Source organism: Medicago sativa, chromosome 4 (genome assembly GCF_051527215.1).
Source record: "Medicago sativa cultivar Bolivia chromosome 4, Bolivia_mono, whole genome shotgun sequence".
Taxonomy (NCBI): domain Eukaryota; kingdom Viridiplantae; phylum Streptophyta; class Magnoliopsida; order Fabales; family Fabaceae; genus Medicago; species Medicago sativa.
In genome coordinates this window covers 31,194,544-31,210,903 of record NC_140752.1, presented here as the reverse complement: position 1 = coordinate 31,210,903, position 16,360 = coordinate 31,194,544, and the positions used below count along the sequence as shown (strand labels likewise).

Genomic DNA, 16,360 nt, shown 5'->3' with positions numbered 1-16,360 from the left:
AACAAATTCTAACAAACATCAAAGATTCAACCTAGATCTACAAGCTTCCCAAACGGTTTTTCCACAAATAAAACTCTCACAAAACATCATGAACGCGACGGAACTAACAGATTGGAAAGTGTGCGAAAATGTTACCTCTTATACAAATCGGAGATAGCAAAACTCGCGACGGAAAAACTTCAATCTTCTCTGCTTATTCACTTCATTCTTCTTCTACTTCACTGGATCGTTTGTTGATTCGAAAAAAGGAAAAGGCGGTTCCGTTTCTTCTCTTTCACGCTCGATCTGGACTGGCTTTGCTTCGTTTCTGGTACAGGATGAGTTCTTGCGATGAACATGATCAGGAAACTTGTTGCTACTCGTGATGGACGGTTTGGATCTGTTGAAAGCTAGTTGAAAAGAGACGGTGAAGAAGCTAGTTGAAACAATTAGGGTTTCAGGTGATTTGGGTTTCACGATTGGGTTTCATAGTGATTGAGTTCGATTGGATTTCACAGTTATTGAGTTCGTTTGAGCTTTGGAGCTGTACGATGGAGGAGAAAGAATGGAAAAGGGAAGTTTTTGTTGCTTTTACTCGTGATGGACGATTTGGTTTTGGAACTATGTAGTTTGGCTTATATTACTTATAATAAATAGTTTTTTTAAATGGGGTCAACCTATTTAATATCATTTGAAGTTAAAAACTTCCCTTACACCTAACTTTTTAAATCATGTGGATAGCTTCCCACTTAAATTCCTTGATTTAATAAGTGGTTTTTGTACTAGTGGTACCCCCTTAGCAATAGATAGATCCATCAAGCAAGAATAAGCTTCCAGTGTGGGTACTAACTGAAAGTCGGGAAAAGTGAAACACCGATAGTCCCGATCATAGAATTGCACTAGAGTGTGCACAAGCTTCTCATCCACATTATTCCGGAGAAGAGTAAGTAAGGCCCCGTAACGATGTCGGAAACCGGTCGGATCCTTGATCTTGAGTGCCAAATCACTCAAACTAGCCAAATCCACTTCCTTGAACTTGTAGGACTTAGTCTTCCCCATTCCTACAATGTTTACAAATTCAATTCGTCTAAGCCCTTCGACAAATGCATGGAAAAAGAGTTTATGCATGTATGCATGTATGCATGTATGCATGATCATGTTCAAGTGCGGAGAAAACATGGTGGGTTGAAATTCAAAGTCAAGGAGTCATGGGTGGACACGGTGTCCGGTGAATCTAGGGCTTTGGATAATAGTAACCGGGTTCTAAAAGTTCCCAAGTCGCAACCTCTCCGACGTATATCATGGTGTCACGAGACAAACACTCGCTCCATGACTATCCGTAAGAAGGTCTAACTTGAGTGTAGTATCGCGCGACGACTAAAATTCGAGACAACACTCGGTTTAGCCTCCGCACTACATCCTAGTAAATGGCCATGGATGGGTTCGGTTATCTACGGTTCATAGCGTCATGGAACAATTAGAAGTAAAGTGCCTAAACGCGAAAACACGCGCCGACAACATCACCCCCAAAATGCCTCAGCTATGTGGGATTGATCGTATAATCCAATACACGAGGCAACCCTCGGAATGAATTGTCGATTATATCCCCCCTAAATCCTAAGTTCACTCAGTCCGGGTGTAGGACTTTTGATATTCTCACCCCCACACGTATGCAAGAATTTAAACATTTATTCACATAAGAAAGCAAAAAGAAGCAAGTAAAAACAAAAGCGCAAGCGTGAAAATAAAGACTAGGCGTAACTCTCGAAACTCCCCAGTGAAGTCGCCAGCTGTTTTATCTTGGTTTTTCGGGTGTCAAACATTGATTACGTTTGAACCTTTTTAACCTTTGATATCTCATTTTTTCTTGGGAAGGGAAAAAACAAGCAAAACCCTTGAGAATCGAGGTCCGGGAGTTGTTTTCGCTACGGGAAGGTGTTAGGCACCCATAACGACTATAGTATCCTATAGGAACCGTCTTTACTTTCTACGCGCGCGCTTTATTTTTAAATGCTATTTGAAAAATGATATTTACACCTAAGAGTTTACTAAGTGAAGAATTGGAGGGAGAAGAAGATGTTTGAATTTTTGTTTTATTGGACTTGGAGAAGTTTTGACTTCTTGCCTATATACCCTTTTAAGGGATCAAACTCCATGTACTTCTCTTCCAAAAAATGTTTTTGTTTTTGTTGATTGATTTTAAGTTTGAAAATGGAATTTTCAAGAATAAGAGAGAGAGGCCTCAAGGGCATAAGATTTGGAAAAATGTGAGGTGGAATTAGTTATTTTGCAAAGAAAAAGTCTAAGTATGATTAAAATTCATTAAGATTTTTGTTTAAGAAGATAAAGGGAAAATCAATGGGATTTTGATCCCAAAGTTTATTTAGAAAAATATTTGTGTGAAGTTGTTCATATTTTTTTTTGGAAAAGAGGATTTTTCTAAGTATCGCGATTCCTAAGCATACATCTAAAGCATACATTCCCTAAACATTCATCTAAAGTAACCATGTGATATGTGTGCATGTGTCGGTGCTTGTGTCGGTGTACATCATTAGAGTCCATTGTCCTTTACATATGCCCTAGTTTACATGCTATGGTCTTGCAAGAAGTTAAAAACATAAAGAAAATTACAAAATTCCTAGGTCTTTACATCCTAATTCTTTGCAAGAAATATAAATTGCAAGAAAATTAAATCTAGAGGGATGGGATGAGAATGCTATGAATGAACCATGGATGAGAGGGTTAGTAACATAACATGTCATAATAGGATAGAAATTTTAAACAAAGTAGCAAAAACATAACACAAAAAGGGGACAAAACTCTTAGCAAGATATATCTAAAATTTATCACAATATCAAGACAAGTATATGACCTATAATTCCCCTATCATGACAATTTTCAAAGGTTTTTACCACAATCAATAATATGAGAATTATAAGGACACATTCAAATCAAGAATCATGATATACTTTAGACATATTTGGCATTTAACCTTCATAAGCAACATCCACATAACTTGCAACACAAAAAATCAACAAGTTACATTCACAAACAGTAAAGAAGGGACCCAAATTAGAGACAAACTGATGAGTCATAGATTAGTCTAATTTAATGCTTTATTTAATTTAGTTTTATTAAAGATTTAGTTTTATTTTATTGCATTTTATTTCCTTTTAGAATATTTTACTTTAAATTGCTTTTTATTTTATTTTAGGAACGAATATATGGTGGAAGGTGCCTTGGAGCGAAAGAAAGAGGACTGGAGCAAATACAGCGCAAGAATACGAAGATACGGGACAAAAATATATTCCCTCATACTCAGAAGCTTGGCACGGCCCGTGCCAACATGTGGCACGGCCGTGCCCGTCTCCAGAACCTGTTTTGCTGCTTTTTCTTCGGGCCCAAGTTACCCTGTTGCAGCTTTACCGTTTTATCCCTTTAGTTGCTTAGTTTCTAAGTCGATTGTAAAGCTATAAATAGAGTAGCTCTCCACCATAAACATTCACCCTTTACTTTGTTTATTTCAAGTATTATTTCAATAAAAAGTCTTTATTTTCCTTTTACTTTCTTTGCAATTTATTTTACTGTTTTTCTCTCTTCTTCCCCCATGTCTACGATGAACATGAGTGAGTAGACTTCTTTGTCTTGGGATTGTTGCGGAGTCTAATGACTCAATCCTAAACAAAACAAGCCTAAACCCTAATTTCTATGTAACCCTAATTTCTAATCTAGATTCACCGTCTTAACGTGGATTAACAATTATCAAACTGTGGAAGCGAAAGCGGAGGGTTTGATAATCGTTAATCCATCATCCCAAACATCAATTCATAAAGCGAGAGCGGAGTCTTGATGTTGGAACAAGTGAATCTAGACAATAATCGCAAAACAGTGAAATAGTCTTTGCAATTATTGAGACAAAGAGTAGTTTCAATCCTCTATGCATCTTCTAGTAATCATGTCAGCGAAATAGGCTTGTTTGCTAGAAGTAAACTCTCATCGGACTTTCATCGGAAAGGTGAGGGGCTAAGGGAAACCAGTCTTTATAAATTAGTGTGTAAACCATGAAATTAGATGTTTAGGTCTTGTCTAGTGAAGGATTTGTCATTATGATGAACCAATGATCCCAAGGCTTTTTATTAATATTGTTTTTTACCTTCAGCAATCAAAACCCCTTTTTACTAAACTTTCTCTCCCTCTAATCATTCACTAAAGGTTAATTAAGTTGAACAACTCCCTAGCGGAACGATACTTTTACTTACTACTATTACTTCGATAGGCCGTGCACTTGCGGTTTGGCTCTATCAAGTTTTTGGCGCCGTTGTCGGGGAGTTAACTAATTTGATTAACTTTTTCTTAGTGATTAGAATTCTCTCTTCTTCTTTCTCTTTTCTTTTTCGTTTTTATTTTTAACTTTTTATTTTTCTGTCATTGTTAACTTCTTGGGTTCTCAAATTTTTATGCGAAAAACCAGAAATCGAGTTGTAATAATCAATGAGATCGAAAGGTATTTGCATAAACGAAAGAGAGACGCACGAAATAACACCGTCATGGCCAATCGCACTCTCAAAGAGTATGCAACGCCGTCTACGGCTGAGCCACAAGCTGTTATTGTGTACCCAACGGTTGAGGATGACAATTTTGAAATTAAGCTGCCCTACTTAACTTGGTGCAGCAAAACCAATTCTCGAGATCCCCCACTGAGGATCCCAATCTTCACATCTCTATTTTCCTACGAATTAGTGGAACCATGAAGGAGAACCAAGAAGCCGTAAGACTTCATCTCTTTCCTTTTTCCTTAAGGGATAGAGCTAGCGCTTGGTTCCATTCCCTCGAAGTCGGTTCCATTACCTCATGGGATCAGATGAGGCAAGCATTCCTTGCCCGTTTCTTTCCACCATCTAAAACCGCTAAACTTAGAGACCAAATCACGCGGTTCAACCAAAAAGATGGGGAATCTCTCTATGATGCGTGGGAGCATTTCAAAGAAATGCTAAGACTTTGTCCCCACCATGGCCTAGAGAAGTGGCTTATAGTCCACACTTTTTATAATGGCTTGTCTTATACCACTAAGATGTATGTTGATGCAGCTGCAGGTGGAGCACTTATGAACAAGAACTACACGGAGGCGTATGCCCTGATTGAAGACATGGCTCAAAATCATTACAAATGGACCGACGAGAGAGCCATCACTAGTTCTTCATCCTCCAAAAAGGAGGCAGGTATGTACGAAGTCTCTAACTATGACCACCTTGCTTCTAAAATTGATACACTAACTGAAAAACTTGAAAAACTCAATGTTAGTGCTATTAATTCTGCTTCTACTCCTTCTTGTGAAATATGTGGTATAACTGGTCATGCTGGTGTTGATTGCCAACTAGGTAGTGCTATTAATGGTGTTGAGCAAATGAATTATGCTCAATACAACCAAGGGATGCGACAAAATCAAAATTTTTATAAAAACCAAAATCCCTATGGACAAGTAGCACCACCCGGTTATGCAAACAACCAAAGATTCACTCAGAAATCTAATTTGGAAATTTTGTTGGAAAATTCTATTGCCAACCAGACTAAACAACTTCAAGAACTTAAAAACCAAACAGGATTTCTGAATGATTCTCTTTCGAAGCTCAATACCAAGGTTGACTCTATTGCTACTCACTCTAAAATGCTTGAAACTCAAATCGCTCAAATAGCCCAACAAGTGGCTACCTCTTCCCAAACACCGGGAGTCTTTCCTGGTCAAACCGAAGCCAATCCCAAAGCCCAAGTTAATGTCATATCTTTTGGGGGTAGTAAGTTAGGCGAAACTTTTGCTAAGGTTAAAAACATTGGGAAAGAAAGTGTCAAGCCTTTAGGTGATAAAATTGTGATAGAAGAAGCAAAACCGCTTGAAGAAAACAAAACTCCATCCCCCTTAAATCTTGATAAGCTTAAACTAGAGGGTAAGTTTGAAAAATTTGTTAACATACTTAGGAAGATTTGCATTAAACTTCCCTTTGCTGAAGCTTTGTCTAGGATGCCTCTATATGCCAAGTTTTTAAAGGAAATTTTTTCAAAGAAAAGGGCTATAGAGCATAATGAGACAATAGCCTTGGCCAAGGAAACTAGTGCAATCATCCAAGAAGCACCCCCTAAGCTTAGAGATCCAGGTAGCTTTGCCATACCGTGTGAAATTGGGAATGAAACCATAAACAAAGCCTTATGTGACTTAGGAGCTAGTGTTAGTTTGCTGCCTTTGTCTCTTCTTAAAAGGATAGGGATAGGAGAATTGAAACCTACCAAAATAGAGTTGAAGCTAGCTGATCGTTCTACCATGAAACTTGTAGGATTTGTCGAGGACATACCCGTTAAGATAGAAGGGATATATATCCCAACTGATTTTGTAGTCGTTGACATTGCGGAGGACGAAGACGTCCCCATAGTCCTAGGTAGACCTTTCCTAGCCACTGCGGGAGCTCTTATAGATGTCAAGAACGGTAGGATAGTCTTTCAAGTGACTGATAAGATGGTAGGATTTGAGTTGGAAAATGTTATGAAAGGTCCCGCTCTTTACTCTTGTTGTATGGTTAACGATCACGTTGTGAAAGAACGTTTTATAGCGTCATCTACACAATATGATATCTTTGATCCATTCTAAGGACTTTTTCTAACCGTCAAGCTAATGACATTAAAAGAGCGCTTCGTGGGAGGCAACCCACGCATTTAATTGCTTTCGTTTTGTTTTTCTTTGTTTTAAGTTGTTTTGTAGGTAATTGTCCAAGTGTGATTCGAAAAAAAATCAAGAAATTGAAAAATTCTGAAGCCCCCAAGACCAGAAAGGTGGCACGACCTGTGCTAGGTATGGCACGGCCGTGCCAAGTTTTTAAAGAAAAAAAAAGGGTTGAAGTCAGAAAGATGGCACGGCCCGTGCCAATAGGTGGCACGGCCGTGCCCGACCTCTTGCTGCATATATACATAAAATTTTCTTTCTTCTTCATCATTCACAAACAACAACCCTCTCTCTACCTTCAAACTTCTCTCTAAACCTCCATAACCTCCAAACCTTCAAACCCTCATATCTCCCTCAAATCTTAACCAAATCACTCAATTCTTTCACCAATCAACCACAAACTTCATCCAAAACAAAAACCACCAATCACAAACATCTTTCATCCATCCAAACCCATAATTCACCAAAACCCTAATCTTTCAAAACCTAACCCAAATACCACAAAACCTTAACCAATCTCCACATCCAAACCAACAAACCTTCCTTAAACATCAACCCCAACCATAAACCAATCCTTTCCACCAAAAATCTTCCCAAACCCTAAAACTTCAAACCAATTGCAACAAGGGTCAATGGCTTCAAGAAGAAGTGGTAAGGAACCAGCAAGCTCTCAAGGAGGACCTCCCCCAAAGAAGCAAGCACAAGTGAAGAATCATGGAATCCAGTTCAAAAACAACAAGCAAAGGGACAGGTATAAAATTCTAATCTCTAAACACTTGCATCCTTCTCGTTATCCAGATCCCAATACTTTGGATGCGCTAGAGCTTTTTGATGATGTTTCTAGGTTGATAGGAAAATTAGGTTGGACTGATTTGCTGAAACCTATGCGGGGTTATGAAAATTTCACTTATGAATTTTTAAGCTCAATTGTTTTCACTAAAGATAAGTTGGATTATGATAACCCTAACCATAGAGTTGTTTTCCGGTTGATGAATATTGATTATGACATGTCACTTCAGCACTTTTGTGAGGCCTTAGGTTTTGCAAATGAAGGATATATTCATGATCATTGGGATCCTAGTCTAAAACCGGTTAACTACGACCCAGCTGCCTTTTGGACACGTATCACCGGCGTTTCCAACTATGTCCCTAGAGCCAACAAAGCTAGCAACATCCACAACCCCGTACTTAGGTACCTCCAAAGGATAATGGCTTGCACTATTTGGGGTAGAACCGAGCTAGGAAATACTAGAACCGATGAGTTGTTCATGTTATGGGCAATGCTCCACAACCACCCCGTCAACACATGTTTCTATTTGATTGACTACCTAGACTTCTTAGGTAATAAACCAGCCGGTAAGGGAGACATAGTGGTGGGTGGCATCATTACATACATGTTTTATCTTGGTTTTCGGGTGTCAAACATTGATTACGTTTGAACCTTTTTAACCTTTGATATCTCATTTTTTCTTGGGAAGGGAAAAAATAAGCAAAACCCTTGAGAATCGAGGTCCGGGAGTTGTTTTCGCTACGGGAAGGTGTTAGGCACCCATAACGACTATAGTATCCTATAGGAACCGTCTTTACTTTCTACGCGCGCGCTTTATTTTTAAATGCTATTTGAAAGTGTTTATTTATGCCTAAAGGTTTACTAAGTGAAGAATTAAAGGGAGAAGAATGTTTTTGGATTTTTATTTTATTTTAATTGAAGGAATATTGGTTCCTTGCCTACGTACCCTTTTAAGGGATCAAATCCACCGTAGTTCTCTTCCAAAAATGTTTTTTGTTTTTGTTGATTGATTTTAAGCTTGAAAATGAAATTTTGAAGAATAAGAGAGAGGCCTCAAGGGCATAAGATTGGAAAATGTGAGGTTGAATTAGTCATTTTGCAAAAGAAAGTCTAGGTATGATTAAAATTCTTTAATGATTTTTGTTTAAGAAAATAAAGGAAAAAAGGAGGAGTTTTGACTCCTATTTTTGGAAAAAGGTTTTCAAGTGAGATTGTTCATGTTTATTTGGAAAATGATTTTGCTAAGTTTCAAGTCCTAAACATACATCTAAAGCATTCAAACCCTAAACATACATCTAAAGCATGCATACCCTAGACATACATCTAAAGTACCTATGTGATGTGTGTGCATGTGTCGGTGCTTGTGTCGGTGTATATCATTAGAGTCCATTGTCCTTTACATTGGCCCTAGTTTACATGCTATGGTCTTGCAAGAATTTAAAAGCATAAGGTAAAGTACAAGAATTCCTAGGTTTTACATTCTAAGTATTGCATGAATTCAAATGGCAAGAAGTGAAACTAAGACTAAAGGATGAAATATGCTTATGGAGTGTATGAAACATGAGACGAAAATGTTAGTAGCACAAAAAATATAGAAAAGAAATAGAAACAAGTAAAGAGAATTAGAGTAACTAGAAATTAACAAAGAGATAACCAAGAACTTAATCAAAACCATGATGAAATAGTACTTGAAAGATTACTAAAATTCTTAAGGCAAAACCAAGGCCTAGAATCCTCACATCAATGGTAACATTTCAAAAGTTTTAATTCAATTATGATGTGAAAAATCAAGGGAGATTAGCATGCAATGCAATCATAGTATTTTCAAGCCTATTTGCACTTTATTTAATACAAGGACCACACATTATTCACAAGGTACAAAATCCACAACATGAAACCAAATCAAACAGCAAGTATATACTAAAACAAGAAGCCAACTCACTCAAAAAAATGCATATTCAAAGTCACTATTATGTGCCAAATTCAAGAGCCAAAATCACTTCAAAATTGCACAAAGTTTTACAAGAAAAAGTGAGGCAAAAGCACAAGAAGGTTGCACATAATTTTGAAGTGAATTTCAGCATGAATTTACATTTCACGAGCAAACATCAAGTATCCACAATTATGAGCCAAAAAAATCACACAAGTCCTAGAAATTTTTAACACAACTTGATACATTGAATTAACAAAAAGCACACAATATTTTCCATACATTTTTCAGTATCAACATGTAAAAATTATCAAGAATCAACAAAAATATCAAAGGAAAATAATAGGCATTTTTAGAAATTTTATCATGCAAAATTAACATAGCAGGAGGTGTAATTAGAAACTTTCAACAAGAAATGCAGGAAGCAGGGGGGTGCGCGTAGCAAGAGGTACACAGGCATGGGAACTGGGCTTGGGGAGAGTAACGGGCCAGGTTGGGTTTGGAGCGGGTCATACTGGTTCACAGGCCTATATAAGGCCTTGAACCGGTTTTGGTTCACTTTCACCCTCTCCTTCTCTCTCTAAAGGAAATCTAGAGAGAGAGTCTGCAACAGACTCATCTTCTCCGTCCTACTTCCGATCATCTTCTTCCTTTCTCCGACGCGGTGGCCGGTGGTGGCGCCGCCGCGTCGGAGCTTCAAACCACTCCGATTCTAAAACTAATTACATATTCTTAAAGCTCTTCCTCTCCTCTTTTCAATTTCGAAGCTAGATTTCTAAAAAGATTTTTGAATCGGCGTAGATCGGGGTTTGAACTTATGGTTTTTTCAAGAACTTTCGGTTTTGAACTCTTTTTCACATATGTTTTCCAGAAGGCTCCGATCTACTTCGATTTAACCTCGTTGATGTGTTTAAAGAAGATCTGAGAGGTTTACGTGTTTACCTGTTGTTCAATTCGGAGATTCAAAGGAGAAGATGCAGGAAACTTCTTGAATCTCTTCTCTGATCTTCTGGTGAGTGTTTCTTTGTTGCTTCGAACTAAAAACGAATAGATGAACACGTTCCACTTCTTCTCTGGTTCATCTTCGAATTCGATCTTTCTTCTTCTCTTCTCGAAGCACTTCTTGTGATCGCACCTTGTGCTTGAATTGCAAGAAGATGAAAAAAGAACCAGTTCGGTGATGAAGATTCCTGAAAGGAATCACTGAGAACTGCTACGGTTTTGGTCGAACTTTAGCGAGATTTTTGTTGAATTGAAACACTTTCAGCTTGGATTTTCTGGAGATTTATGTGAAATTCGTGTGCTTGATGATGAGTTTGGTGAATTGCTGCGAAATCAGTGATCAGTTTGGGACGGATCTGGCTTTGATTGTGATGATTCTGGGAAAATTGATGAGTTAGGGTTCAAGGATGAAGATGAATCTTCATCTTCGTTCCTGGAGAATTTTGTCTTTTGATTCTGTTAGAGGAGAGAGAAATTGTGGAGGTTGTTTGTGATGAGTTGTAGCCGAATGAATGGTCCTCCTTGACTTGTACAGTGATGTGGCCTTTTATAGGCTGACACATGGCTTTCTGGACCAATGATGAGCTGACACGTGGATTGGACACTGGACTTGACTTTGGACTGATCTGCAATTAACTAAACTTAAAGGACCAAACTGCAAAAATAATAAAAGACTAAAAATGCAATTATTAGAAACTTCAGGACTAAAATGAAAATTAAAATAAAATTGAATTAAAATTGGTAAATGGAAAACAACGTAAAGTGAAACGATTAAAAATAACAAAACGGACTAAAATGAACCAATTACTAAATGAGGTACTTCAAAGTAACCTCTCTCTGCCAAAATTTTGTGTAAAATGACCAAAATGCCCCCTAGGGACTAAAATGACTCAGAATGACTCAAATGCAATTTTAAAATGGTTTTTAATAGGGAATTAAAGCAAGAGTTTATACAAACTAAATGAAAAGACTCAGAGACAAGTTTTAGGGATTAAACAGAGTTTTAACACAGGAAATGACTAAAATGCCCCTAGGGGCTAAACTGACTCAAAATGACTTCAAATGTAATTTTTGGAATGGGTTTTGACATGGAATTAAAACAAGGACTTATACAAATCAAATGAAAAGACACAAACAATTTTCAAGGACTAAAATGAGTTTGGATGCAGGAAATGACTAAAATACCTTTTTTCATGAATTTTGCAAGTAATATTGAAATAAGATGCAGAGAAAGATGCAATTGATCATAGACAAATTCAAATGACTTTGAAATGCAAGGAAAATATTTTGGGTGACTTGAAATGCAAGAAAAGAAGAATTGAGCTAGTATTTTTAGGTCCAAAATTAGGGTATAACAGCTGCCCCTATTTAAGTTTCTTTGTCCGGAGGGTCAAGAGACGAAGTCTTTGATTTGACGGGACGAAGATACTTAAATATTAACATTTGCACTGTTTTTGGACATAAAAATACGCTCTCAGATTTTCAAAATATGAATGCCATGCAACATTTTGATTATGAATGCAAGACAAACGAACTAGAGTTTACAGAGCATGTCATATCACTGGGGATTTAGGGAGGCATTGATAGGGTAGACAAACCAGGGGACAAAAGATAGGTACAAGCTGTTCTTTGAATCGAACTAGCCACTTGACCAAGAAATACAAATAAGAGATGGGTACAAGCTGTTCTTTGGATCGAACTTGCCGCTTGACCGGGGATAGAAATACGAGACAGGTACAAGTTGTTCTTTGGATCGAACTTGGCACTTGACCGGAAACATAGACATATAGAAAGATACAAGTTGTTCTTTGGATCGAACTTGCTACTTGATTGAAAACACAAACAGATAGGCAGGTACAAACTGTTCTTTGGATCGAACTTGCTATTTGACCTGGAAGCATAGACAAAAAGTTGATACAAGTTGTTCTTTGGATCGAACTTGCGGCTTGATCAATATTACAACATGTAAGTTGGTGCAAACTGTTCTTTGGATCGAACTTGTCGTTTGACTGATAACAAAACATAAGCAGGGTACAAACTGTTCTTCGGATCGAACTTGCTGTTTGACCGGAAACATAGGCATATAAGCAGGTACAAGCTGTTCTTTGGATCGAACTAGCCACTTGACCGATAACAAGACATATAACAAGATACAAATTGGAAGTTTGATTTGAAAAGATACAAATTGAGAGTAAGTTGACATTGATTTGATTTGAAAATAGACATGACCATTATTGTTGGCCCAAAAGCAAATTGGGAGTGGATTAACATTGACTTGAATTGAATTGAAAGTTGACATTGAAGGAGACATTGAAAGTTGAAAATAATCAGAGATACAAACATAGACACTGAATTGAGAGTTGAAATTGAATTGAATTGGAAATTGAGATTGAATTGAATTGGAAATTGAAATTGGGTTGAATTGAAATTGAGAATTGAAAGTGGAGATTGAACTGAATTGAAAGTGGAAACTGAGTTGAATTGAAAATTGAGATTGGAGATGCAACATGTATGTATGGTATAACAAGATCAGTAAATGTATGAGCACATAAAATGCATGATTATGCATGTAAGAATGCTTGAAATGCATGATTGGTTTGTAGTTTGACAGAGAAATTTCACAGAGACAGACGAAACATTGGAAGATTGGGCACGTAGTGGCTCGTGCTATAACATATTCATATGGAAATCCTCTTTGGAGAGACCGTCGTTGAAAGACGTATCAAAACCATGGTTGAGGGCAATAGAAACTTGTAGAGGAGGGACCTTTGGAAGATTCTTGGATACAGGTCGCCGTTGTTAGGTGTGTCAGTGCTGGGTAAACGTTGGATGTTCGCATCTGTGGTCAATGCTTTTCATCATTTCATTCTTTCTTTTTTCAATCCCATTTTTGCCTGAACCGCCCTTTCGGGTTTTCGATTCACTGGGAATAAATTCTTTTCATTGCCCCATTTTTGCCTGAATTGCCTTCATAGGTTGTCAATCAGCGGGGTGCTCATTTTTGCCTAAGCCGCCCTTTCGGGTTTTCAACTTAGCGAGCTTTTTATTTGCATTTTTTACTTTCATTCTGTTTTTTCATTCTTGCCATTGACCACAGATCATCCTGGGGAACAACCTGCTTGTAACGTGTATTGAAATGGACATTGATATACATTTATTCATGCATGTTTCACTGGAATGTACCTTATTGCTCAGGTTTGCTTTCAAAATAGACGGAAAAGATTTTTCAATTTTCAAAAATGTTTGTTCCAGACATTGACATTATCACATAGAAAGGAAATATTTTGTATATAGCATTGAAAATAGAAAGAAAAATAGAGTTTCAAACAATAGCACAGGCTCAAATTGATGTAGAAGAGTGAGAGTCAGCCAAATGCATGACTTCACAGATTTACAAAGCTTGGAAAATGGTAATTTTATTGGTTGGTGGTACATTGAACACGATGACCGCTACAGTTCATAGAAATTTTGAATTCACAAGTACAGAAGCTTCTGATGAAGACGATTATTGACAACTGCAGATGCCCCAAGGAGTGATGGTGGTTTGCCAGATATAGTTACTTGTCTTTTATTATCAATCTCATTTTTGCATGAACCGCCCTTTCGGGTTTTCGGCTCATCGAGACGCTCATTCTTGCCTGAGTTGCGTACAATCTCAGCGAGCTTTTTCATATTCATTTTTTTTTTGTCCCTAACTTTTGCCTGGATCGCCCTTTCGGGTTTTTGATCCACCGGGAAGCGCATTTTTGCCTAGGCCGCCCTTTCGGGTTTTCGACCTACCACGCTGTTCTTTTCTTTTTAGACAAAGTATTTCTTGACTATATCAGCATTTACAGGATTCGGAAGTTCAACACCATCCATGTGTGTAAGGATCAAAGCACCACTAGAGAAAGCCTTCTTGACAACATAAGGACCTTCATAGTTAGGTGTCCACTTGCCCCTTGGGTCAGGTTGCTGGCTTATCCTTCTTTTCAATACAAGTTCGTCTTCCTTGAATTCTCGAGGTCGGGCCTTCTTATCAAAAGCATTCTTCATTCGTACTTAATACAACTGTCCATGAGCCATGGCATCCATACGTTTCTCTTCAATCAAATTCAACTGATCATACCGACTTTGACACCATTCAGCCTCAGTTAGTTTTGCTTCCATGATCACTCGAAGAGATGGAATCTCCACTTCCAGAGGGAGAACTGCTTCCATACCATACACCAAAGAGAAAGGAGTTGCCCCGGTTGAACTGCGCACTGTAGTACGGTAACCATGCAAGGCAAAAGGTAGCATTTCATGCCAGTCTTTGTAAGTGGTGACCATCTTTTGAACAATCTTCTTGATATTCTTGTTAGCGGCCTCAACTGCACCATTCATCTGAGGTCTATAAGGAGAAGAGTTGTGATGTTCAATTTTGAATTCTTCACATAAAGCTTGCATCATGCTATTGTTCAGATTGGAACCATTGTCAGTGATGATCTTGTTGGGAACACCATATCGACAGATGATGTTATTCTTGATAAACTTTACTACCACTTGCTTGGTTACATTTGCATAGGAAGCAGCTTCAACCCACTTGGTGAAATAGTCAATCGCCACTAGAATGAAACGATGTCCATTGGAAGCTTTTGGCTCAATTCTTCCGATCATGTCAATGCGCCACATGGAGAAAGGCCATGGGGAAGAGATAACATTGAGGGCATGCGGAGGCACATGGATCTTGTCAGCATAAATTTGACATTTGTGGCATCTCTTGGCATGTCTGTGGCAGTCACGCTCCATAGTTATCCAGTAATAGCCGGCTCTTAACAGTTTTCTTGACATGGTGTGACCTGTAGCATGGGTCCCAAAAGTACCATCATGTACATCATGCATCAATTTCTCAGCTTCTTGTTTATCAACACATCTTAACAAGACCATGTCGTAGTTCCCCTTGTATAGGATTTCTCCGTCCAGAAGGAATTTACTAGCCCATCTTCTCAAGGTCTTTTTATCCCTGTTGGAAGCACCAGGTGGATATTCATGATTTTGCAAGAACTGTTTGATATTATAGTGCCAAGGTTTTCCATCATTCACATCTTCATCAGCTTGATCTGGCATATTTTCAATAGTAAACACATGAGCGGGTCTATCAAGACGCTGCACTTTGATTACGGGCACATCGTTCCAGTGGTTCACACGAAACATGGAAGACAAAGTAGCAAGAGCATCAGCCATCTGGTTTTCATCCCGGGGGATGTGGTGCAGCTCAACCTTTGTGAAGTATGTCAACAGCCGTCTTGCATAGTCACGGTAAGGGATCAGCTTCTCATGATGAGTCTCCCATTCACCCTTTATCTGATTAATAACAAGTGCAGAATTTCCATAGACATCAAGGTGCTTAATTCTCATATCAATGGCTTCTTCAATGCCCAAGATGCATGCTTCATATTCAGTTATGTTATTTGTGCATTCAAAAGTTATTCGTGCAGTGAAAGGAATGTGGTGCCCTTGCGGAGTTACAATAATGGCTCCAATCCCTTTACCGTAGGCATTGACAGCACCATCAAAGACTAACCCCCACTTGCTATTGGGATCTGGCCTTTCATTAATCAGTGGTTCTTCATAGTCTTTTGCTTTCAGATACATAATCTCTTCATTAGGGAAATCAAACTTAATTGGCTGGTAATCATCAAGAGGTTGACAAGCAAGATGCTCAGCAAGGATACTTCCTTTGATTGCTTTCTGAGCTTTGTACACAATATCATATTCAGACAACAACATTTGCCAACGTGCAATCTTTCCAGTAACAGCAGGCTTTTCAAAGATGTACTTGATTGGATCCATTCGGGATATCAACCAAGTTGTATGATTCACCATATAATGACGCAGGCGTTTGGCAGCCCAAGCTAAAGCACAACAAGTTTTTTCAAGCATTGTATACCGAATCTCACAGTCGGTGAACTTCTTGCTCAGATAGTAG

At 38.2% G+C, this 16,360-nt stretch overlaps 1 non-coding gene across 1 annotated transcript; it reads right to left on the bottom strand.

Annotated features, from left to right (window-relative positions):
• Window positions 1–4,888: 4,888 nt before the first annotated feature.
• Window positions 4,889–4,995, bottom strand: LOC146927763 (small nucleolar RNA R71). Its single transcript, XR_015009101.1, has one exon. It is a non-coding gene; the product is annotated as a small nucleolar RNA R71 (small nucleolar RNA).
• Between the last annotated feature and the right edge of the window lie 11,365 nt (window positions 4,996–16,360).